The sequence below is a fragment of the Mus pahari genome, chromosome 6, assembly GCF_900095145.1.
Source record: "Mus pahari chromosome 6, PAHARI_EIJ_v1.1, whole genome shotgun sequence".
Classification (NCBI taxonomy): Eukaryota; Metazoa; Chordata; class Mammalia; order Rodentia; family Muridae; genus Mus; species Mus pahari.
The window spans coordinates 12,464,203-12,491,181 of NC_034595.1; the positions used below are offsets into that span (position 1 = coordinate 12,464,203).

At 44.3% G+C, this 26,979-nt stretch overlaps 1 protein-coding gene across 3 annotated transcripts in view; it reads right to left on the reverse strand.

The window, feature by feature from the left end:
• Lpar1 (lysophosphatidic acid receptor 1) overlaps window positions 1-22,787 on the reverse strand; it is a 116,767-nt gene extending 93,980 nt beyond the window's left edge. Inside the window, exon 1 of one of the 3 annotated variants that reach the window (XM_021199748.1) lies at window positions 22,137-22,296. The gene's annotated coding sequence lies outside the window, so the exon portion shown is untranslated. Of the gene's footprint in view, window positions 1-22,136; window positions 22,297-22,421; window positions 22,519-22,730 lie in introns of those variants that run through there. The other 2 variants (XM_029540307.1, XM_021199749.1) reach the window with 2 other exon arrangements.
• Window positions 22,788-26,979: the final 4,192 nt, after the last annotated feature.

Below are 26,979 nucleotides of genomic sequence, written 5' to 3' on the forward strand. Positions count from 1 at the left end.
TTGCATTGGTATCTAGGGAGTGGGGAGGGGGTTGGGAGAACAAGAAAGCCACTCTGTGATTTTTGGTGTAGACACACATCTGGCATCAATTTTAACTCTTGGGAACCCAAGCAGTGGAAGCAAAAGAACGAAAAACAAGGTAGGAACTGAGACCACCTGTCTTAAAGCACATAAAAATTTACAATCCCCAGCAATCACAGGGGCAAAGTCAACATTTTCTAATGCCTTTCAAGACAGGGCAGAAGAACAAATATCATCAAGAAAAGAGACAGAGCTGAAAGTGTTTGCCTGCTGGCTCTCTTTTTTAATGACATCAAAAGTGCATCAGATATAAAACTTTTTGGTAAAATATCCTTGAACTTTCTGGAAGCCACAAATCACAATCACCAGTGGTTAAAAACTCAGACCACAGGCGGAGCACTTTCATGAGACCTTTAATGCATAACGTGAGCTAATGATAGGAAAACTTCTCTGCCTCCTTGAGCTCACACAAAATATCATGGCTCCCCGTCTTCTTCCAGAAGCAGACCTCTGAAGGCTATTGCCAGAACGTAGAGCAAGAGCACCAGAATTCAGAAGAATGGTTAAATGTTCTCTATCTAGTCTTTGCCTGGTCTTTAAAGGAGTGACTTTGAGGTTCTGGCCAAATTCACAAAGGACACAACAGGGAAAGATCAGGCCATCAAAGAAAAGCACTTCACTCCTAGAAACGTTGCAACCTGTAAAAAGTAAACTTCAAAGGCAATGAGAACTATCCTGACTCTATCATGTGTGCATACGTGGGTGATGGGTATGTCTATGTTTGGTTTTAATGATCAGTTGGCTACAGTTTTACTAGACTTATCCTAGCACTGGTTTCCTGTAGAGTGCTCTCGGCACAGTTTATACAATGGTATTGATTATAAAATTTAATCATGGCATCTCTCACGATTGAAAAGAAACCCCTAGAGTTGTTATTTAGCTCTTCCTCTTATCCAGTGTTTTAATCCTAACAGAATATCTGCTGTGGAGTCTCTAGTGAGTCCTTCAGTTACAGGAAGCTCACTAGCTTCCAAGGCCAGTGGTGAATTCCTTGGGCAGGTCACATAGGACAAATTCTTTCTTAAGAAAAGTTCAAACCATGGTACCTAAAAAGCCCACCAAGGTGGGAGGGGATATAGCTCAGTGGAATGATACTTGCCTATGATGTACATAGCCTTGAGTTCAATCCCCAATACCAATAATAATAATAATTATATATATATATATATATATATATATATATATATATATATATATATATGCAGCTAGCAGCTCTCCTGGATCCAAACTGGATCGATCAAACCCTCCAAGCTTATCAGATGATAAAGTCAAAGATGACCTTGAAGTTCTCTTCTCTCTTCTTTCTCCCATCCCTACTTCTGCTTCACAATTGTTTCCAACTCCCTTTTGCTCTCACAGAATAATAGTATTTCTTCTCAAAAGTATGTATATCTGGGTACTCAAACACACAGCCTCTTTTGAGTGTACCAAAGCAGACACGAAGTGACTAGGTGTACCTCATGCTTATCGCTGATGGGATGGCTGACAGCAGAGTAGAGCCCTGGTGATCTTGTCGCCAGTCCAAAGCTGTCATCTAAAACAGGCTTCTAAGCCCTTCCACTCCTGACCCCACTTATGACACATGGGTGTATAAAGTTGGTATAAAATTAAGTCATATATGGATAACATATCATAAAGAATATACTTGTCAATACTGAGAATGCCTTTTTAAACAAAACACATAGTACAAAATGCAGGGCCATTTCAGAAAGCATGGAAGAGTCTGTCTTCATCTCAAGCCAAAACTCACTAGATCATTTTGAAAGAAACTCAGGTTAGCAGTTCAAACAGCAAAGTTAAAAACCAGCATTCTGAAACAACAGAATGATCCACACTGAGTAATGCATGGGAAAACATTATGAATTTGTTACCCATGATGAAACCACTACAATTCCCTAAGAGAACTTGGTATGTACAGAAAAAGAAAAAGAAAAAAAAAAAACCCTACTACTGACATCCATAAATAATCTCAAATCTGAGCTGGGGTTTGCGGCAGCTCTGTTGTCACTATGAAGCATGGCAGCCCATGTGATGCAAACTGTGTGCTTATAAAGCCAAGCTGCTGGAGTTTGGGATGCATTTGGTTACTTGATCCCATGGAGGGTCATGATCCACTGTGTAACAAGCTGGATAAGAAGGTGGTATTTCAGATGTGGAAGGGCGAGGGCAATGCAGTGAAATGGATGAGGCACAAACTGCTAGAAATAAAAGTACCCATCATGACTGTCCTCTCACATGGGATCACTTCACTTTGTGACTAACATTATAAGTCTGGAGGAATCTTGAGAGAGAGAGAGAGAGAGACAGACAGACAGACAGACAGACAGAAACTCCACAGAACAAAGAATTCCTCTACTACACTGGAAGGCCAGTAGATTTGGCCTACAGCCTGTATTAAGTCTAAAATGTCCTTTAAGTCCTTTCAAGTTTGACGTTCAAATGTTTCTTGTATCAGCTTCATGTATTTAATATAGCCATCTCCCCAGATAAGCAAGCACAAACTCAAAGCAGTTGATGGCTGCAACAACAACAACTACAACAATATATTAACAATGATAATAGTAACAATAACAATAATAACTATAACAATAACAATGATAATAATAGTAACAACTATAATAACAATGATAATAGCAATTATAACTAGAATAACTACAACAACAAAAACAACAATGATAATAACAGTAACAACAATGATAACAATAACAATAACAACAATAATAACAATAACAACAATGATGATAATAATAACAATAACAATAATAGATAATAAAGGGTCATTTTTCTAAGTTACAGGATGAAGACTGGATTTCCTTCTTCCCATATCAAGATGGTATTCAAATATCAAATACAAAATTTACTCATATAATCCTTTCTGTCTCTGGAGTCCCAGTTTTTAAACCTGCACTCAATACTTGAATTCCAAATACAGATACAAACTTTAAGCAAAACATTCAACCACAGAACTCATTCTGAAAGGCCCAGGACCAACCACCCCATAAACAAAAGGTGAAATGCCAAACCTCAAATTGGCAAATGTACTAACTATGCCCCTGACAGCGTGGTAAAAGATGAATCCAATTGATGTTACCTTAAAAATAACTGAAGCAACTCTTCCCTTTTCAGCCCTAATTGCTCATCATGGGACTTCAGAAGCCAGGCATGTGGCTGGGGACAGACACATGGTTTCTGACCATTGTACTCCTTGACCCTGAGTGAACCCAGTGAAACGTATTAATGGACTCCTAAGGCTTTCACAGAGCCCATAATCTGTCAAACATTTACAATTACAAGGGGATCAATAAAAATAGAATTGCTGAGTAGTTCCTTTCCAATCCACTCTGGCCTTTTGATTTAAAAGAGAATGTTTTGAGAGAAAGGAACGCAGAGCCTCACCACCACCCCCAATAAAATTTTGTTAAAAAAATCCTAAAACTGGAGGGGACTTTCAAGGTTGTCTAGTAAACTGTCCTTTTCTCCTCCAGATATGTCAGTCATCCGGCATGTCGCTGTCAAGGGCAATTTCAACAAAACTAACTTTTCTTCTCAGTATTTCCTCGGGTGACTCTTCACCTTGTCACCCAGAATGTTCTGTGGCACCTCAAACTCCCCTATTCAAACTGAAGCTGAACATCCGCACCACTGCTGACACTTGAATACACTGTCTCCGCCCTTGCACATCAAATTACCCGGCTTCCTGATCCCTCTACGCAGCTCACCTTAGTCCCACCTCAGATCTCCTGATGCCCAGCCTCAACGCATGCTCAGTCCTGAGCTCCCCTCCGCCAGCATGCTATCTCCCACAGGTCCTTTCTGCTAGTCTGCCCTTTGACACTACCATCGCGATTAAAATCTACCCTGCCGCTCTGTTTTCATTCATAACCACCAGAGACCCCCGTGGGAAGGAAAAAAAAACAGAGACAAGATAAGGCTGTCACTATGAATCAGTGCATTCTAATCCCAGCTGAGCCCTAAAGCTGTCATTTCCCTCGGCTCTCTCCATTCCATTACAGTCCCTCTTCCCTCCAAGAAAACCCCATCTGTAGGCCCAGCAGGGCGAAGGCGGTGGATGCTCTTCACGAAGCTCCAAGGCACTCTCTCCCTGCCTCCCTGCTACCACCCACCACAAGAAAGATTTGGGATGTTCTTCTAAATCTCCTTCCTCTCCAGTCTATCCCAGGTGCTGCCGGGGCCTCCAGACTGTCAAATGAGCTGAAATGAGGATCTCATACGTGCAATTTTGCAAATGCCTGCCACCTTGCAATGTATAAAGGAATCGATACCTGGATATCATCGGCCAGGATAGCCGTAATCCTCTAGTGTGCTCCTCCTGCCTCTGAGTCTTCAGTATGTCCTACCCTGGTCATAGGCTCACACTGTCCAAAGTGGGGCTGCTGCTGGTAGCACACAGCGCCGCACAGAACTGGACCACGGGGAAAGGGTGCAGCGCTAAATTCTGATAGCTTGAACTTGCTTACATTCGGCAACTATCAAGCATACGATATTGTGCAAAGAAGTATTTCTAGGCAATATCCTGAGCAGCCAGCCCATCACTCCCGAAGGAATGTGGAGTATGCAGCAGCATCCCCCTCAGACCAAGGCGGCAGAGCTACTTGTCTGAACTACCTCCCTTTGGCTCACAGTTGGCTTTCCCAAGATAAGCTTTGGCATCACGCCATAGACCTGTACTGAACAAAGCCGCTCTTTCAAAACTCTACTGTTGGGCTCACAATAGTGTCCTGAGTCAGGTATGGTGGCTCATCCCTGTAATCTCAAGCCATGGGAGGCTGAGGCAGGAGGACTGCTGTTAGTTTGAGGCCTTGTCTCCAAAAAAATAGTGATGATGATGATGATGATGATGATGATGATGATGATGATAAATTGTGTTTAGAGACACTACTTTAAACTGTCTACTGTTTGACAAACCACAGAGAATATCTGTTCTCCTCCTCATACTGTGAAGAGCCACATCCATTGGTCATACATGTTCATGGGATCTCTGGGTCATATTGATTGTCCTGTCTTTGTGTCAGCTACCTGGAAGGGTAGGTCAAATGTGTGGTCCTTTTCTAATGGATGGGTGGGACCCTGAGATAGACTCTCAGTGTTCGTCTCTGCTTAAATTTACATGTGAACTTCCTCACTCCTCCTTCCCTTCTTATATCCATTAAACTTCATGACATTCAGTAGTAAGACACACGCGTGACTAATTTCAAATATCTCAAGTATCAAACCAAATCTTGGTTGAGCTCTCTCTCCCGTGGTTTTTAAGTTCATGAAGACGGCCTATTTTATCAACTTTGTCTCTCCAAGGGTCACATACTGAATGTCAAGTGTGTGTTTCCTGTGACTACTCCCGATAACGGATGAAACAAGGAAGTACTTTTAACAACCACATCACTGTCTCCCGGAGGGAAATATCGTGAAGCACACTAACATGGAGAATGGGCACCAAACAGTATGGGTCCAAACAGGCTTGGTGTAAACCCTTGAGTGTTTAATCTAGGATACTTGTCCCGATTTTAGGCATCCAATCCATTTATGTCACAGAAAAGCACTCACGAGGAATATTTCACCATCGTCTGATAAATGAATCCAGCTAGATACTAAACTTCTCATGGCTGATCAAAGTCAGTGAGTTCAAAAGACCAGGGGCCAAAGGCCAGCTGGAGATGTTCTCAGGTAGCGTGCAGGTCAGTAGGGTACCACAGCAGAGCAGTGAGGTGAAGGCACCTTCCCCTCCATGCCACTCAAAGACTCTAATAAAATGCCCTGTCATTCCGATCATTTTCCACATCCTAGGGGCATGTTTTGCTCACGCTGACGTCTGTTTCCACTCTGGCCATGCCCTCTGAAGTATGAAGTGTACACACTATCTTGGATATCAGTTTCATTATCACTGACACTGGCTGGTAAAAAAACGTCTTTTGTGATTTAAGACAGCCAATTCTGTCTCCAGGAATACACTCTAAAGAAATCACCTCAGAAGTTATAAGAATGGCTCAGTCAAGAAAATGCTCCTCTCGCCAGCACAAGTACACACACAAACACACCAAAAGAGCTTCCCACAGATATGGAAATATCTGTGCTTCCTGAATGAACAGCCACTGAGTCTAAGCAAGGCCTCTTTCTAGCTATGTCACTGAGCTGAGGGGGCAGGAGGACAATGCCTGGGCCTAGCAAAGATTCAACTAGGAAAAGATTAACAGAAAACATCCTAAAAACTTGACAATGGCCCTCTCTCAGTAAGAAGGATTATGGCTTCTCTTTTTCTCATTATACTCTTTTACCTTCTACAGAATTTAAAAGTTCAAGGATATTTTTGTGTACTTATAAACCAAGTGCTATTGCTCTCGGCTTAGTGTGACTCCAGCTGTGTGGAGTATAAAACAATGACACAGAAAGCTGTGGGGAAAGTCTTCTGTAAGATATAGTAAAGAAATGGAAAGTTCTACTCCTTTCCAACAGGAAGATGATGGGTGTCTTCACTAGGGTTAGGACCGCTGTGATGAAACTAGCCACAGCCAAGGCAACTCGGAGAAGAAAGGGTTAATTTGGCTTCTGCTTCCGTTCATCATCACTGTTCATCACCCAAGGAAGACAGCACAGGAACTCAAAAACAGACAGAGAAGCATCAGAAACCTGGATACAGGAGCCGATGCAGGAAGCATGATGCAGAGCCCATGGAGGGATGCTGCTCAGTGGCTTGCTCCCCATGGCTTGCTCAGCCTGCTTTCTTAGAGAACCCAGGACCACCAGCCCAGGGGCGGCAGCACCCACAATAGGCTAGCCCTCCCAAGTCAACTGCTAATTAAGAAAATGCCCTGCAGGCTTATGGACAGCCTGATTTTAAGGAGCCATTTTCCCAGTTAAGGTTCTGTTCTCTCTGGTGGCCCTAGTTAGGTCAAACAGACATAAAACTAGCCAGTACAGTGGTTAAATGAGTTATTGAGCAGTTTAATGCCTTATTATCATGCTACTGAAATTCAATTCCAAACATGTTACCATGTACAACAGTGGCTTAAAATATGGCCCATAGAAACAAAACACATTCATTGTCTCTAAAAAGAAGCAGACCATAAAATCAGCCATAATGGAAACAGGCCATAAAAGAAAGGGGGGAAAACACCAGGTTAAATGAAAATTCTACTCATTATGGAACTGAAAATATGGGTGTTTGTTATTTATATAGTGTATAGTTTCAGAAAAATTTTAATATCTTGAGCAGTATTTCACATGAAAGCAAATAATTTTAAACTAGAGGCACACTGCTTACATACTTGAAGTGTGTTTAGTGAAAAATTTACTCAATAGGTTATTTTGTCATTAACATGGGATGAAAAGAAGGAAAAAGGAGAGGCAGAGAAGTGACATGCATTCTTCATGTGTGAGAACAAGTTCAAAGCCAGCTACCAGCATCTGACATGACGCCTACTGGCCAGAGTTAATACTCTTCTTTCCAGTCAAAACCATATGCTGGTCACCTTAGCCTCCCATAACATATTGTCACTGGTTATGGGGATTGAGTGACACGTATTTTTTGCAAAGATCCAGCTGGAAATTGCAAATCAGGGTACAGTGTGGCTACGTGTGCTGTTGGCTCTGTTGTGGGCTTTGATTGCATCTTCCTGTGTAAGCTCAGCCTTTCCTCAGGATACCTGCATGGAGAAAGCTCCCTGTTCCTAAAAGACCATCAATCCTATTGGACTGAAGCACCACCCACATGATCTCTCTTAAAGTCAGATATCCAATAAGGCCGACTCCCAAACACAGCTGTGTGGAGGCTAGAGCTTCAGTCAACTTGGTCTGTGGGGAAACCCTAGCTGTACCAAAGGCTGAATACATTTTACAACATATACATCAGTGCTGCCGTAACCTGTCAAAGCATGAAAGCTCCGATTCCTACTCCTAGGAAAGTGTTACTCATTCCGAGGAGCATTTGAGATCTGTGGCTCTCTGCTTAGACATAGCCAAATACTTTATAGCTAGGACTTTCCTGCACATCCACTGCTGAACTCCTGCTTCGGTGTGGAGATCGCCTGGAACCGAGCACTCACCTGTTGCTTCCAATTCTAAAAACAACTTCTTTCAAGGAAGCTTTAGTCATTGATTGCTTTTCTCTCAGGCTGACACAGAGGACCTTTCTCAGAATCTTCGCAGTGCATGGAAGGGCTTTGTGTTCTTCCTGGCGCTGTCTTCTGTAAGCCTCAACTAACCACATGACCCCACCCCCTCTTGGACCAACCTATCTCAGGTATTAGCCTGAAGCAACACCCATGCCTGCTACCTGCCTGAACCAATGCCTCATCTGATCCCTAAACACTGCCTCTACCTGTGTTCCAGATTGAGAGCCTGGATATCTGTCTGGTTTCCATGTCAACCTAAGGAGAAAGAACCCACGAGTAAACTGGGGGATACATGCTGATGAATCAGCCCCAAACACAGTATGCTAAATCCTCAGTTGCCTGAAATCCAGATAAATAGACTATAAATGAGAAATTAGGTAGACTTTAAAAATAAAAGGCATAGCTATTTCTCTCTCAATTTCTAAACAGCTAAACAAAAAAATAGAATAGAATAGAATGTTGCAATGTAGGAATGTAGAAGACTAAATGATTTGGATAACAAGAATGACATTTAGGCACATTTAAATTAGTTGATTTAACACATTGGTAAGAAAAGCTACCCTGGTGTGGGAAATGGTGGCCAGGGGCTAGAAAGTAATAGATGTGATTTGGCTAAGCTTTGCAGACCTGGTGGGCAGCAGAGTGACCATAGTTAATACTATTTTATAAGTGGGCATGGAAGTACATGTCTGTCATACCAGCGCCCAGGAACTAGAGGCAGGAGAATCAGGAGTTCAAGGTCATCCTTCCCTGAACAGTGAGTTCAAGATAACCTAAACGGTAGACAACTAGGTCTTTAAAATTGAGGAGCAAACTAAAAGCACTGAGCTGCCAAACTCTAAACTTGAGGAATGATTTGTGCAAACTGAGCTCTGAGTCCTCTAAGATGAGAAGGACCTGGAAAGGCTGGGGCAGGGCCTTGTGGGCAGCACTGGAGAGCTGGCACTTGGGTTTCCTGCCTCTCAGTCTCAGACTTGTTTTATAGATGTCCAGTGTATAATATTTTAATTCTTCAAACAGCTGTTTTAAAGTGGTAACATTTTACCATGGCAAAACAATGTAAATGCAAAGTGAGCACCCTAGCAAACTGGTAAGTCCTTGCACAGTGAAAATCACCAGGAAGCTATACAATAGCCAACCATCTGCTCTTCACCAATCAAAGCCTTAACCTTGCTATTCGAATTCTGAACAGATGACAGGCAGTTATTAAATTGGTAACTACTCTATACAGTGGTGTTTTTAACCTAACCAAGCTTACTTGTACCACATGGCTACATAAAGCTTTGTCTAACTTCTAATGAGAAAGCCATAAATACATGCTCACTATTAATTAGCAATATTCTAAAGGGTCATCATGCAGAACTGTTTCAACAAACACACTCATCTCAAAAAAAAAAAAAAAAAAAACCTAAAGTCATTTCTACTCCATTATGAAATTTTCTAAGTAAGAGGGGGTGGGGAGTTAAAAAAAAAAAAAAAGCCAACTCATCAAACAAAGATTGCCTTTCCTCATTCATGTCTTCTTCGTCTGTGCAATCCCACACATATGTGGCTGATTAGCCTGTTGCAGAGGCAAGCCATCTCATTCTGCAGACACAGCACTTCCTCAGGAACTCCTGAATCACTCTGACGTCAAATGAGGTCCCATACTCAGTCACTTATGTCCCTACCACCAGAGCACTGATTCTGTCTTCATTTCTACGCCACGATCAGGTGGCTGACATCCTCCTTCCCACTGGACTCTAGGTCTCCTGCCTCCAGAGATGATGATCTCTTTCCTCGCCAGCCCCATTACAACTATTTATAGTAATACACACAAAATTGATGCACACCATGACAAAACAGAATACAGAAACCTAATATTCACTTAGGCAATAGGTGATCTTACCAATCACCAATCAAAAACATTGAGGGGAAGGAGCCACATCTCACCTGAATGTGTACAAGCTTATTTTCCTTACCACCATTGCCAAACCAGTTCAATATATCAAGTATTTGCATAGAATTGATTTATATAGACTGTCGGGTCATTTAAGTAGTCTAGCATTGGTCTAAAGTACACAAGGAGATGGACCTCTTGATATGTCACAATGCCACCATTTTACATAAGGGACTTGAACACCCACGCAGTTTGGTATCCTACTCCTCAGTACTAAAGCATGATTGGACTTAAAAATCTCTGCAAAATGAGACCCAATAAAAGGCTTCTTTGGAAAAAGTTATAAAGTGAAAAGCATTAATTTTAAAAAAGGAATAGAAATAGAGCAAGAAAAGAAGGTGCAAAATTCTTTGATAGATGCCAGAGTAAGATAGAAAATTATTATTTGAACATTGACTTTGTGAAGAGAGAAACTTACAGGCATACAGTAGCCAACAACACTGAAAACCAGATGTGTTCACATCACCATGCTGCAGATGCACGGAACAAACAAGACAGGCCGAAAGACAAAAGTAAAAGGAAGGAGAGGCCAAGAGGGATCTCAGACAGAACCATATGAAAATGCCTCTCTTCACAGGTTAAGATCATGTGCGAACCATTTCATGTGACTCAACCCATCAGTACCGGCAACCATAATGACAGTCAGTGCCTTCAGTATGCTCCCAGACAACTGAAAAGTCGTCACTGAAGATTTGTGAGTGCGTGTGTTGTTTCTGCACAGGCAGAAAAGGAGCTTAAAGACACTGTGTGCTTCATAAGAGGCCACACAACTGTGGGCTGGTGGAGGAGGCTTCCGAATGGGCTCTGCCTTTAGAGTTATTATAAAGCCTTTCATTAAAAACCAGAAAAAATACAAGAGTGAGAATTAACATCAAAGACTAGGGAAATGGTTCAGTGAGTAGGAATACTTGCTGTACAGTCATGAAGATCTGAGTTCAAATCCCCAGTACCCACATAAAAAGCTGGAGGCAGCTGCTTATGCCTGTAAACTCTGCATTGTGGGGCAGAGACTGGTGTATCTTGGGAACTCACAAGTCATCCAAGCAGGGCAAAATAGCAAACTTCCACTTCAGTGAGAAACTGTGTCTCCCTGGAATTAGGTAGATAGTGACAGAAAAGACAGCTAATTCCTCCTCTGGCTTCTACCTATTCACAAGCACATACAAGCTGTCATGTGCATGTACCATAAGCACACACACCCCACACAAAGAATTAAGATTAAATGCACCCATTATAACCATAAAACCAATGTTCCCTAATTATCTTGGAACAAAATCCAGTTCAATCTTGCCTTCAGGCAAATATATGATAAAATAACATGCCAAATTAAAAATCAGATATTTAGATGAAGTCATTTCAGGCATAGACAAACGACACTAAGAATAGCAACATTAATTTGATCAGAAGGTAGAAAGTTCCTGATGTGGAGGATTGTTTTACACTGTATCTCATATTGTGTATTTAACACAGAAACTGTTAGAAAGTAGTTGGCATTTGAGACAGACAGACAGACAGATAGAAGACCATCTCAGAGGAACACTAAGGGCCCATTATTGGTTTATAACAACTCAAGTAGGATAATAGAGTCTAGAGTTTATGAATATTAGTACTATGATCAGACTAATAAATATGTGTTGTAGTTATCACCCAGAGAAAACCAAGCTCCTTTTAAGCATTCAGGAAGTAGAAATCCTAGTCCACAAGAAGTAAAAACTATAAAATCTACTTTCACTTACAAGAATCAACAGAACTTACCATGGGAAGTTTCACATGCATAAGTGTCTACGGTAGAGCAATCTTCAGATGTGTCCCGCTGAGACTCCCAAAGGAACCTCCATGAAGCCAACTGCCACGGAGAATGTCTATCCTCCTTGTACTGTTTTAAATTTTACAGCAAGTGGCAATAACATAAAACAAAGACTCCAGGCTTACAGTCCACAGAGCGATCCCTTTCTGTGTGCTTAAATCCCCGATTTCAAATGGAAAATTCCTCTTCCCTCAAGAATGAGCAAAACTTAAAATAAAATTACTGTTGATAATTTCGAAAGTATTGAAGATGAAGCACTGATCATCAAATATACTAATAAGCACGGTAAATGTCTAGTCTTACACAATTTCGTCATTTAAAGCAAATGACTTCCTTTCAACTCAAGAAAATGAATAAACGTGAGTTCCATTTTCGTTTTCTGGAACCAACCTTCTTGGCCTCCAACCTCCCCTTCTCTCCCAGCCCAGATGTCAGTCAGTTAACTCAGCCCACCCTTCAAGTCCCAGACACATCTCCTCCATCTCAGAGGAATGTCTGCCCTGCCTCTTCCTCTGAGCTTCTCCACGCCATTACATGAACTCCCGAAGGCCATCTCCTCCTTCGCTGGTAAGTATCACGAAGTCAGGCTCTATCTTACTTATTCTAGCACGCTCAATGACCACAAATGCATTTTTTATTCATTCATTCAGGTATTTATCATAATTAAACTCATTCAACGTTTTATTCAAAAGAACATTTCTGCCATGTGTAGTGTATTGTACTAGGCACGGGGGAATCAGCAGAAAACAAAATGAGAATTCTTTTCTTAAGTATTTTTCCTCAGCTAAGAAGTCAGAAATACGATGAAGAAGGGACTACGAGGCAAGCCTGACACAGGAAAGATCACTCCATCTTACAGGCAGGCAATGAGGGAAGGTCTCACTAAGAGGGTGGTGACCTTTGAGGCAAGACTTGGCGGTGAGAGCAAGGATTTAGATACCTGGGGTGAAAAAGTTCTAGGCAAAGTCAACAGACAGCCCCGGAAGCCACAGTCCTTGTGTAGATAAGCTCAGGTGTAGCGATGGCTTTAAGTAGGGATAAATAACTCAGCAGCGTATAGCAATAGGCCAAGAAGCACAAGCCCCAGAGATGGAAGAAAAGCAAGCCGAGATAAGAAGTGATTAAACTCGAAGCATGTCACATGTAGTGACTATCACCCCACCACTATAAAGTTAATATGAAATATTTTAATGGATTGTGCAGACAGTTTAGCTACAAAGCAAAATGTCAGTAAATATTCAGGAGGCCCTACTATTTTAAGAGCCCCAGGAAATTATTCCAAAACGTAATAAGGAAGTCTGGTTTTGATTTGGGTTTGGGAGACCATTCAGCCCAGGTTGGGTTCAAATTTGCCATACAACTGAAGAGGACGGTGAGTCCTCCCCACCCCCATCCTCCTGTTTCCGCCTCCCAAAGGGGCAGGATTATAGAGGAGAGCTACCATGCCCAGCATCAGGGAGACACTCCAGAGTGCTGAGACTACAGATGAGTCTCCTGTCCAGCCCAGATATTCCAGTGTGTACTGTTCTCACTACAGGGTGAAATGAGCATGAAGAAGCTTAACACAGGATTTGATCATCATAAACAGGAATTGCTCCCAGTCCACGTAAACAACAGAGGTGGGCCAATTCCTACTGCTTACCTCAATAGAGCACATAAAGTTCAGAATGACCAATAGACTTTTCTGGAACCTCCATGGGAGCCTGTTGGAGTTTCTCAGAGTTGCTCCTAAGACTCCTAGGATTTCCAAGTTCCTCTGAGGATTCAGTTTGCCCTCCATTAGTCATGACAACAATGGAAGTCCCACATCAAGTTCCACAGCTAATTAAAACTGTCTTTGTTTCTCCCTTTGCCCTCAAATCACCACTAATCCCCCCAACAAGTTTAAGAATATTTTTCAGACAGTTGTAATTGGAAAGGATTGTTGGGGGACAGGGGTAGGGTAGGGGTTCTGTTCACCACTCAGGATACCATGCCAAAATCCTCACCATTTCCTGTTTGGGGTTTGGGCCTGCGGCTGACAATAGGGCCTCACACAAGATGAGGTAAATGCTCTACCGCAGGGATCGAGCCTTGATCCTCTTTTAACTTTCTATTGTGAGACCCTTTCTAGGTCTGAACTCATTGTTATCATTTGACCTTCCTCCCACGATTAGAAATTTAATATAAAATGGTTTCTGAATTTCAGGGCCTCAGAAGGCCCGGAACTTGTGACCTTCCTGTCTCAGCCTCCCAAGCTGCTAGAGTGCAGACCAGAGCCATCCCATCGAGAGAAGCCATAGAGGATTCTCAAGGAATGCCTGGTTAAGTTCAGTTCTTCCCTAGAGAAAAACACTTAAAGACCAAAATTATATCTTGTCCCTGTTAAAGTGCTACTGTATTTTCTTTTTCCAGACAGCCTCTCATAGGCCAGGCTGACCTTGAGCTTTCAGAAATCCTCCTCCTTCGACTTTACACACACCACCATATCTAAGTTTATGCGATGCCAGGAACCAAACTCATAGCTTCGGGTATGCTAGGCAAGCACTTTGCCAACTGAGCCATATGCCAGCCTGGAATAGATCCTTCCACTCTCACAGAGCTCGCTCACCACATGCATTTCAATGGCACTTACATACAGCGATGCTCCGTGTATTGTGAGTGTCCCTAAACACCACAAGCTCTGTCTTCAAAGGTAAGCTTTGAGCTCAGATTTCTAGGCACCAAGAGGACACCTCTGCCTGTGGAGTTGTAGACATGTCTAGAACTAACAACCTCTATTGCATCTATCTCACACCCTGGTGCCCCATCCGGGTGTGAGATATAAAGGCCATTTTAGTTCCGTTCAAGACTGGCCCCATGCACACTGGCGAGATTTGCCAGAAGCCATATATCCCAGGCACCTTCCCCAAGCCTGTCACTCTCTTACATTCCTTCTGGGCCTTCCTTCTGACTCCAAGGCATGGCCCTGACACCAGCATTCGGCTGCTGTACCAATCAGTCAACTACTTCAGGGCAGGCAGGGCTCGCCCTCCACCCTCCGAAGTGTGTGGAGTACTCCGTGTAAACTTTGGTTTGCAGTATTTATCACTGGCTCCCTCATCTGAGTCATCTGTGACCATGTCTTTCCATGTTTGTAATCTAATTGAGAGCAAGACCCGTGCTTTTTTGGGCTGCTGTTTAATTTTTCTTTCTAAGTGTTCTCAGGCACGCAGGACCCGGAGTCCTCTAGGATATCAGCTGCATGAAAGTTAACTGACAGGCTCTCAAGAAAAGCCTTGAAAGAGGATGTTGCTGAATCTGGAGAAGTCAGTCAGCCCGCCCTGACCTTTGAACCTTTGTGTCTGTGTCTACTCACTGAGGAAGCCAAGGGCTTCTCTGTGGATCTGCAGTAAAGAGTGGGGCAGAATGAAGGCTTCCTTTTCTCAACCTGACAATAACCCTTCTCCCAACAAATCCCAGTCCAAGGAGGCCAGCAACCCCGTGACAAAAGGCGATTCTGCTGTAGCTGAGCTGGCTTCCTCCATTAAGGGAATGAGCCACCCTTATCATCCCCTGATTAGACTTCTGAGGAGGTGGAGGAGAGAGTCTTTGTTTAATGCTCCCACAGGGCAACCTGCCTATAATGAATAACTTCACCTGTCTCCTCCATTCCACAAGTGGTTCCAGGCCTTCCCGGGTGCCTCATTTTCTACCTAACAAAAGGCTCACAGATGCTTCCCACGTGTTCCCAAGTGCCCCTCCCCCCCACCCTCACCCCCCTCGCTTGAGACCCAGGGGCAGCAGAGCCCTTGTGGAAAGAACACGCCCTGCAATGGCATTATTCATTTTGACTGTCACACAGCTGGAAATGGTTTTCTGTTTCCCCTTTCATAAGAGTCATTCGAGTCACTGACAAGAACTCTCTATTGGATGAAGTCAGGCTGTGTTTAAAAGGAGCCTGTGCAGGCTCTTCTCTCCCCTTCTGCTTGTCACTTTTGATGGCAACCTTGGGTACAGCCTGGCTAAGACAAGGAGGGCCAGAGATGACTAGAGACACGCTGGCACGATTGCACACACCTACATAAAAATATAGCCATGCGTGCAAGCAAGCGCCGTGTTCTAGGCCTGGGTAATCAAAGGCCAAGAATAGAAGGTTTTAGAACAAACTGACGACCACTCAGTTACCTCAGATAAGCAGCTGACGCGGCAGAAGTTTCGTCTCTTACTGTAGACATATGTATACTGTTTGGATCACTACAAAAAAAAAAATCTACTTTTACAAATGGATAGAGTGTTGGATGCTTTCCATGATGTGTGTATTCTTAAGTGATAGCAACAAGACCTGAAAAGTCAAACGCCAGACTCTGAATCTCCTAGGAAGACAGCCATACACTGAACAGAGAAACTCACAAGCTGGATCCAAAGCAGGAATATCCAGAAGGAAATGGAAGCAAGCCAAGGCTACAGACAAGATGCGGCTGGGTCTGGCACTACATCTCTCCAACTCTCGGTTAAATCTCGGTGAACCGTCTCACGTTTATAAAATGAAGGCCTGAATACCAGACTCTGACTGAGTGACTTCCACTGAGTGGAAACACTGAGGACTTTGTAGGTGCTGAAAAATAGAAGAAAAACTCAAAAGCTGAACGAGAGAGAAAGAGAGAGAGAGAGACCATGATAGAATACCATCTCCATGACAGGAGAGGCCTTACACAGCTTGTTTCCAACTGTTCCCCAAGTGTGGATGGACATTTAACAAACGCCTACTGAACATAAAATGAATGAATGAATGAATGAATGAGCCAGAGATAGGATTAAATGAAGGGCCCATGAGAATAGACACTAGACTTGAGAAGCAGATCATATCAACACATGGTCCTGTTCCACGGATATAAAAAGAAAAGCCCTTTGACTTACGGAGCCCAGCAGAGCCAGCTCTAGAGACCCCTGACTCCGCTAGCTTGATCCCTTTTGTTCACCAGGCTTGGCTTATCTCCTCCGGTCCTCCCAGAGTCTAATCTCCTATGGTTCCTCCCAGACCTTCCGCATCTCCACTTCCAGTGCCTTGACCCTCGACTTTGAAGGCCAGGTCCCTGCCCCTTTGCCTTTGATGTCCCCATAGGACCAGGACTCGTCATTCAGAACCCTCACTGGCTTCTTGTCAGGGGTGGAGGGAGCCTGAATTGTTCATGTCTGTCTATCCCCGGTACTTAGCTCCAGGCCTGTATGCACTGACAGTTAGCATACAGTTACATACTGCTGGGCTTGGGCAGATCTTGCCTTCGCTGCCTGGCAACTATCTCCCTCCAAAGAGCCAGGACTATCCTTTACTGGGACAGAAATTCACTGAAGAGTTAGAATCACTGGGAGGCAGAGTGATGACCAGAATACTAATCTAGGCCATTGTTTCAAATTTATATAATAATAAAAAAACCAACCAAACAAAACAAAAAGCAAACAAACAAACCTCAGGTGTGGTAGTAGTTTATCCAAACACTTGGGATGTTGACGCAGGAATGGTTTGCTGTCAGTCAGAAGCCAGGCAGGGTTTCATAGTTCCGGCTAGCCTGGGCTACAGTATAAGATGCTGTCACAAAGGTCAGGAAACAGGAAGTGCTGGAGAGATGGAAAGGGAGGGTAGCAAGCTTGCTGAGGAGAATGGGTGCCAGGAACAGCCCTCTCTGAAGCTTGCATCTCTCTGAAGGCACAGGCACGCAGAACGTCCACACCGGACAAGATATCCTTTAAATGACAGTTACAACCTAAGCAGAAACCCCAAAGGCACATGTCCCCAGTCAAGCTTTCTTCTTTAGAGGAAGAGATGGTTTTGAAGGTATTTTCCTTTATTTCTGTGCTACCACAAGCACACCCCGGGCTCCCCGACTCGGGCTCATACATGTTTGTTTTAGCACTGAACTAAAGTCAAGAGTCTGCCCTGTCATTATATCACTTTTTTAAACAGTACCACAAAAAGAAAATAAATTATAACCTAAATCTGTGGATGCATTAAAATAGTCCCCTTTCACTTTTCAGAAGCGGGGGGTGGGGGGGTAGGGGAGGAAAACCCTGACTTTTATGTGAACATCAGAGCTAGAGCTTCCTTAGCACTGGCGGGGAGGCAGAAGAGGATGTCCAGGTATTAATATGATTCCCTGGGCCCGGTCTAGCAAGCTGGTAGTGTAAGAACAAACTCAACACTGAAATCGCACTAGTAGCTTACCAAGACAAAGAACGAAGACATTGCAATACAACTCACCACTCACTAAAAAGTGACTTTTTGAAAAACTCCAAAATAAAGTATATCAGCCTTGGACTTCTTCAAATTAATTAAATAGTTGGCTCTTTTATTTATTTACTTTTTAACCATGCTAAACTGAAGTCCCCATACTTTGCAGAAAATTAAAAAAAAAAAAAAAAAGTAAATAAATTAATTGAAGGCAACTAAGAGGATCGTGCATTTAAATTGTACCCAGCAGATAATAAAATGCTGACAAATCTCTTTTCATGATCTGTGTCCTCTTAGCCTTTCTAAGCTCAGGGGTAATTCAAAGCCTTTAGCCAAGTCAGCTTGACATGCGGCTGAAAACTCATGTATTCTCACCAGCCACACAAAAGCAGAGGGCAGCAGAGAGTCCTCCAAGGGTTTCCCCCAAAATTCCCCCTGAGACAGATGGAGTTAACTGCTTCAGAGATGAAAAGACTGAGCAAGGAACTTCTATTGGAGTACTGGATGTTAAACTCTATAAAGGAGACTTAGAGATCTACCCCACCAACCCCTAACCCTTTAAAAGACGTATTAACTCTATTTCTGCACCAGTAACAACCCTCGCTGGTCTGTCCTACACATATTCCCGCTCTGTGATTAAGATACTATGTATAATATAAACAGGGTCAAGCCCGCCAGTCGCGGAGAAGTCATGTTTAAGTTAGCATTAGCCAGCAAGCTACCCCCAAACGGAAGATGAAAACACCCCAGGGACAGCGTTCTGTGTGCAGAGTAACTCTAACACATGTGCTCAAAAGGCCCCACAAGGCCCTGGGCAACCCATGAGCCTCCTCTGTTTCTTACAAAATTAAGTTTCCCAAAAGGAAGCTATCGTTTGGAAAGGGCAGGGGGGGTAGAAATGGCACGCAGATTGTTCTCGAAGCTTTACATAATAACATTAAATAAATTGGCAATGGTGCCGCACAACTTACTAGCTAGCCATGCTTTTACAGCAGCACGCAAGGGAACACACATTCAGCCATCCCCCAGACATTGACCTCTGCTCTGCTGCTAACTGGTATGACTGGGGGACGGAGGGGAAATCTTGGGCATCTTGGGGTTAAACAATGGCAAGCCATAACTCCTTAAAGTGACATCCAGGCCTCCTCCATCACCACCAAGGACCATGACAAGCACCTCTGAAAGGTCCTCACTGTTCCCATCCATCTTTAACCCAAGCCGTTTGTCTCTCTACCACAGTTGGGATTTCGGGTTCTGCTCCCAGCCTTCCTCTGCCAGCACATAGTGATGCAGTGTGGCACAAAAACTCTTCACTCGCTACACCACAGCTATCTCTTCCCCACCTTCTGCACTTCAGCGTTGGCTAAACCCTTCTCTTCATTTTCTTTGTATCTGTTACAACAAGAATTCATTGGTTGCTTGTTGAACTGAATTTGTCTCCTTCTCTCCCAACACTCTAACACATCCCTAAGAGATATTTAGACACTGACACAATAGAGCCTTTCGAATTATCATCCTTTGCAAAAGGTAAGAAACCAGACAGAAAGTAAGATGCTGACTTAGTTAGCAAAGCTAGAGCTGACTTATGGGTCGGTTTTATGATGTTATACCTCACCTTCAAAGTAAATCACATTCCTCACATGGGCAGACCTGATGGTACCAAGGAAGAGAGGAAGGGAAGAAGGAAAAAGAGGATGTGAGGGAAAGGAAGGAAAGAAAGAAAGAAGGGCAGAGGGAGGAGGAAGGCAAGGAGAGAGAAAGGAAGAAAAAGAGAGGCAAGGAGAGAGAGGTAGGAGTGCAAGGAGGAGGGAGGGGAGGGAGGGATGAGAGCAGATGAGGAGGAGGAGGAGGAGGAGGAGGAGGGGAGGAGGAGGAGGAGGGAAGAGAGGAAAGGATGGAAGGAGGGACTGAGGGTGGGTGGCCACACATTAAGCACAGACATTAAAAACTTGACCTTAAACTAAACTTCTAAAGACATTATGAGTCAAATACTTGTAACTTCCCACTGAAAACAGCATGGTGTGTTCTGTTCCGAGCACAAATTTTTGTACCAAGTGTCTGAAGCTATCCCTTTTCCTAAAAATCACAAATTTCAGACTGAATGTTATTATGTTCTCAAAGACTCAGCAACCAGGATTTATTCTTCTCCTGGATGTCCCACTAGGTCAAACAACAGATTCTGTAAAAACCAACATCTATGATAGAATCTGAAAAACAAAATCAAATTACATTCTGAAGAACACTGACTCTGAATGAAAACAGAAGTCTCTGAAATGCTGCCACCTAAATTTTCACTTCTGTGATTTCTTTACCGTCATTCATGGGGACCCTGAGCTTCGGGTGGTGGTTGCAGCTCCCCTGAGCTGAGGGTGCAAAAGGCGGGGTGGGTGGGTAGGTGGTGCCTAGTAGAGGCCAGACCACAAGGATCACCTAGACCTCATGTCAGTTTTCAGCAGCCTCGCAGGTTTGTAATAATAAGGATGACAGGAGAAGAAATTATTGTTGGTCTCTTTGTGGGGGAAAGAAAGGAAGAAAGATGAAAGGAGGGAGGGAGGGAGGGAAGGAAGGAAGGACAGAAGGAAGGAAGACAGACTAGAAAGAGCCAACTCCTGCTTAAGTCCCTCCCTCCAAGCATCCCCCTCCCGATGGGATTCTTTCATTCCACCTTCTTTCTGTTGCCCTCCCATTTACCCACTAGACTAACTTTTCTCCATTTTCCTTCTTCAACTTCAACTAGTCTCTCATGGAGGAATCACCCACCCGTAGTTCCCAGTTATGGGGAAGATGGTTGAAACAGCAAAGATCATCCCACCCATTCATTTTCCTAACGAGGACACCAAGCCCAGGAATACAGAACCCGTTCAGGGTACACCGCTAGGGGACGCTGTGTACAAGGAGGCTCTGATGTGGAGGCCGGGTTCTGCAAGCACCCTTCTCAGTCCTTCTGCCTCAAACTGCTTCCCTCTCTTTCTACATTTTTTTCCCTCAAATTCACACTCAAGACCAAAGAAAAGGAAAAATAAAATAGAATTTAAAAAAAATATTAGAGCCCTGGTGATTATTATTCATGATATTGCATCTGGAGAACCAAGGGCAAAAACTAGATGCTATTACAGCTGTGTTTTAACGCAGCTGGCTGTGGTGCACGGGGGGGGGGGGGCCTTAAGTGTAATGTTGACTCCTCTCCCTTGGAATTCATTCCGTCTGACAAGAGACTATGTTCTTCCATTTTCTAAGACTTTGAAACCCGGACTTCTGACTTCATAGTCATGTTAGGTGAGCAAAGAACACTTACACAAAAGGATAAGCACGCAGCACTGTCGAAACGAATAGAGGATTCTGCTTTAATAACTAGCTACCTTCTTCTAGTTGCAATTAGCAATAGGTATCTCTGAAGATGGGTATAGCTTAAGAGTGAAACTTTTCACAAGCCAGGACTCGCTGGAAACCCACATGGAAGGAAAGCTCCGAAGATTTCAACTAAAAAGAAAAAAAGAAGAAACACAGGCGAAAGGAAGAAAAAAACGGGAGACAAGGAAGAAAGGACTGAGAAAAGAGACAGCCTAGGGCCCCAGCCTGGAAGCAGCAACAAGCCCTGGGTGCCTCACATCAAACACCAAGTGGCAGCAAAGAAAAACAAGCCTAAAGTTTAAAACCATCCACAATAAAGTCTCCCTATAGGAGCAAACAGCCGATCAACCCATCCAAGCAAAACCAGGTCTCTCCCCGCCTTGCATTTCCCAGGTACAGACTAAGCCTAGGGCGGCTTCAAGGAAACTTAAGTTTAAATTCCTTAGACTCAAGGGACGACAAAGTCACTGGAGCGGTGAGCTAAGCGCGGGACGCGCGGACACCCGGGCCATCTAAGTCCTCGGGAACGCGGCACCAAGAAACTTGGGGAGCCCCTCGCCAGCACTCTCGAGTCCCCAACCCGACCCAGGTAAGCAAGCGGAGGCCACCTACGTGTCACTTGGAAGGACCCTGGGGAGCACTGACCTGGCCAAAGGTCGGGAGGGCCGCCCGGGCGGCTGCGGTGACTTCCCTCCCGGGCTGGGTTCCACTGGCTGGTGCGGGAGGCCAGGGCAGCCTCGCCTCCTGCAGGCGGCCTCACACACGCGCGCACACCCACCCACTCCGGGCCCGCGGGCGCGCGCACCCCCAGGCGTTCACGCGCACGGCTACAAAGCCGCGGGTGGTGGGACAGTGCGAGCCGATCGCGACTATGGGAGGCGGGGCGGTCGCCACCCGCGACTAGGTACACCCGGCCGCCAGTGCCTTTACCTGCTAGGTCCAGCTCCGCGGATCCTGCAGCCCCCGGGCCAGCCCAACCCAAGCCTCACCCCAGCACAACCCGGAGCCTACGGAGGGCAGCACTGTGCTGGAGGACAAGAGTCACAACTCCCGGGGCTTCACTGCCGCCCAGTTCCAACTTCCCGGGCTCAAGGAGCAGGCAAGCAGCACAAGAGGCACCGGTGCCAGCCTCCTTTCCTCTCCGCCTTCTGGCGCTTTCTGCCACATGCACAGAGCACAAGTCAGAAACTCCCTGCACCCTAGAGCGCCTTTCCTCCCAAGCCGCTCTGCTCTCCTTACCTGCGTGGCACCCACAGCGACTCTGCCTCCTGCGGTCCCCTCCCCCAGTCATTCACTGAACTTCCCGCGCTGCTGCAGGTCGGGGAGGGGGTGAGGGTGAGGGGAGCCTAAGCTTTTCATTCAGTACCTTCGCGGCGCTCCCTCGACCCTCCACATCCTCCACATCAGACACACCCACCTCCGTCACCCCTGCCCCCCTCCTGTGCTCACCCTAGCGCCAGGCCTCTTGCAGAGCTTTGGTGGACGCCCTGCATGGTGCATTTTCCGCTTTGTTTCTTTTCCCTCCTCATTTGAAAAGCCCTGGAAACCATCACTGGACCTAGGGAAAACAAGAATAGAAAAGGAAAAAAAAAAAAAAAAAAAAACTTGGTGTATGGCCTCCTCCGAATTGAGTTTCTAAACTTTTTCAGGCAGCACATAAAGTTTCAACCAGCACGGCCCTGTACTTCAGGCCATAGAAAAGCAATGGTTGGCTTTGCAACTGCAAATCAAAGCGAGCGTGCCTTTGTGCCCCTAGAGCTATGATTATAAATTTCTCTTCCGCTAGGAGTGTAACTTTCCAAGGGCAAACTATGATTTTCATAGGGCAATTAAGGGCAGGGAAGGCACACCTGGAGGTGTAGGCGGGAGCAAGACCTAAGAATCATTTTCTGGAGACTTCCATCTCAGAAGCCTTACTCAGTAGTAGATAGGGACAGAGAGAGCGAGGACTCTCCAGCCATGCTTCACCCACCTGCTTCACACTCCAGGCCCCCAGGGTGTCTTGAGTCATCAGAATTTTCTGCCTCAACCCACAGCGGAGTCCTCCACACATCAAAAGCAGATGCCTGGGAGTAAAAGCCTGAGGGACATCTAGGGTTGTAGGACTACAGGAAAGCAGGGCTGGCAGAAAATGAAAGGCAGCAAGGGAGTGGATGGTCAGCCCTTTGCTTCATACAAAGAGGTCGCTGCCCAGAAGTGATGGGCAGAGCCGATAAGATAAGACACTGGGGGGGTGGATAGTTTCCAAGCTTTCAACAGGTTGTGACTTGAAGGGACCATGACCATTTCCTGCCCGTGGTTTTTCACAGTGCTCAAAACTGAACTGTAAAGCTGGTCATTTATTTATTCTCTAAAGCTGTTTACTTTTAAGAATTTTGAGCCGGGCGGTGGTGGTGCAGTCCTTTAATCCCAGCACTTGGGAGGCAGAGGCAGGTGGATTTCTGAGTTTGAGGCCAGCCTGGTCTACAAAGTGAGTTCCAGGACAGCCAGGGATACACAGAAAAACCCTGTCTCAAAAAACAAAACAAAACAAAAACAAAAACAAAAAACAAAAAAACCAAAAAAAAAAAACCTCTTACCTGTAATCTCAGCCCTGGGAAGCTTGAGACTGGATGAAGAATTGTGAGCCAGCCTGTACTACATAGCCAATACCAGGCCAGCCAGGGCTAAATAGCAATATCTTCTCTCTCAAAAACAAAAACAAAAACAAAACAACAACAACAAAAAAAAAACAAAGGGGGAAACTATTCAAACCTCTTTTTAAAAGACTCTGCTTTCCAAATCCATTTTATATCAATTTATGACTTGTTTTATAGTTATCTACTTAAATTATACAAATTAGACCCAACACCAATTCTGTTCTCAACAACAAGCAGAAACACATACACTAAGGTAGCATGTATTGCTTGAGGTATATACAGTGCTTACCTAGCAAGTACAAGACCCTGAGCAGTACAAAAATCCCTAAAATAATAAATAAGCTTGTAAATAAAAATCACTCCCTAATCACAAATAATGATAGTTGGTCTTAAACTATTAGGAAGTTGGGATGAATAGGAAACCATCAAGTTTTATACATACATATTAAAGAAAATAAGAATACACTGAAGGGGCTTTTCACTTTTTCCCTATAGTGCTACTAAACTCAGAATAATCAGACCTATTGCCTAATTTTCTTTCTCCTACTGCTCACTCCATCTGTTTGGTTTCTTGATAGCAATATTTCGATGTCAAATAAGAAGACTATTTTAAAGTGATTCCCATGGCTAGCCATCCCTCACTATTTAAGGTACAAGGTAAATGAGCTTCTCTTAGCTTGTACTCACCTTGAATGGCTGGTTTGTCTCTTGCCTTTTTGAGGAGTGTAGCTGCTTCTGCCCAATGTATTAACTACTTTGACTACTCTATGGTCCTTCTCAACCTCAAGTGGGTGTGTACGCCCTCGTTAAACATGTGCTCACCAGTTCATTAGAGGTGAAAAGATGTACCACAGCAGTTCAGAGCTAGCCTAGCATTTGCTGGGTTTGATCCATCCATACACGCACACACACACACACACACACACACACACACAAATACATGTATATGCATAAACATATATACACATACAAACATGCACACACATATACATACTCATACACATATGCACATACTCATACACATATGCACATACATACACAAATGAACACATATGCACATACATACCTAAGGGCACACATACACACATACATGTACACACATATACATATGCATACACAAACACACAGACATACATATACAAACATGTGCATACATATGCAAGTGCACATATACATATACCTACATGCACACACATATAGTCATACACACAGGCACATACATACACAAATGCACACAAACACATATATGAAATACATACACAAACATGTACACATGCAGAGAGAGAGAGAGAGAGAGAGAGAGAGAGAGAGAGAGAGAGAGAGAGATCCTTGCCTTATCTCTTCCTTAGTCCGTCTACCATGGCTGAAAATGAAATAAACAAGAGGCCTGCCTGGACAGACCTGTCTTGCTGACAAGCTAAGGCCTGTCTGAATGAGACTGCTCTACAGCCAGCTTTAGGTCAACAAGAAGTAGGTTAGGTGTCCAGTACAAAAGAGAGAGAATGAGAAACAATACAGCAATAGTGCAAAATCCAGACTAAACCATCAAAACCAGTATGAAATGAAGTCCAAGTCTACAAGACAGGGCGGCAACTGTGCACTGCTTGACAGAGCTCTACATTGTCTTGTTTTGTATGCTGTCTAGGTACAAGGGTCTCACAGTGTCCTCCAAGCAAGCCTGGAATGCACTATGTAACTAACTGAGACTGACGGGTCTCAAACGCTCAGCCCTCCTTTATCCTCCCTTGCTGGCATGACAAGCTTACATGAGCCATGCTCCAAGTTGTCTTTATCAAAGACAATGTATTTGATATACATCCTTAATATACCAACATCCATGATGTCATTTGGATATAAATAGAAGAGGATGCCTATACACACTTTATTTAATATCTGTCTGGAGTCCTCCTGTCATTCAGACTCATCCCCCCTCTTTCAGATGACCCCCCCCATGCTATCTGTCCTAAATAATCTCTCTGTATTCTAAATAATCTCACCAAATTAAAGAATGGGCTTCTTCAGATGACTTGAGAAGAGGCCAAAAATGCCAAACAGCTTGTCCTGTCAAGCATGAGGAAAAACACTCCCAGCAACATGGAAGTGTTGTGGATGGGCCTGTTGTTGTTCTTGTGAGTCAGTCCCCTAATGAATAAAGGAGCCAATCACTGGGCGAGTAGGCGGGACTTCTGGGTTGGACAAAGGAAGAGAGGAAGCAGGAGAGAGTTAGGCCCTTTTTGGAACAGGGGCAGCAGAGGGGTAAGATGTAGCTGCTAGAGTTTCCCGGTATCATGGCGGATCCACAAGGATTTGCCACTGGAGGAATTGGATTTTATAAGGTTTACAGGATTAGGTTTTAGTTGTTCACTCAGAGCTTGAGTTACCATTGTTTCCGAACTAAGTTTGTGTTGCATTTTCCTTCGTCCTGTGGCTCGTCTGGGTTCAAGAAAGAAAGGTATGGCGGCCAAGCATGGGTTTGCCTGAGAAACTTCACAAAGGCCACTGGGGATTTGAAGCATGGGGCTGGTGTGATAGCGACTTGCCAGTGGGAACCTGGTGAGCTGGGTGGAGACATTGTGGAGTTCTGAGTCAGAGTCTCCACGAGATAAAAACAGGTCAGCCATTGCCTATCAGTGCATGACCGACCAGGCTGCCGGGCAGAGGTACAAGCATGGGAGCATGCCGGTTCTATTTTTTAGTAGTTCCCGCAACATGGAAGGGTTGCTGGAACTTGCAAGTTCAGTGAAAGATCTCACCTGAGGACAATGGCAGAGTAGGGCACTTGATGTCGTGTGGTGGCAGAAAAGAAGAAGGAGAAGGAGGAGAAGGAGGAGGAGGAGGAGGAGGAGAAG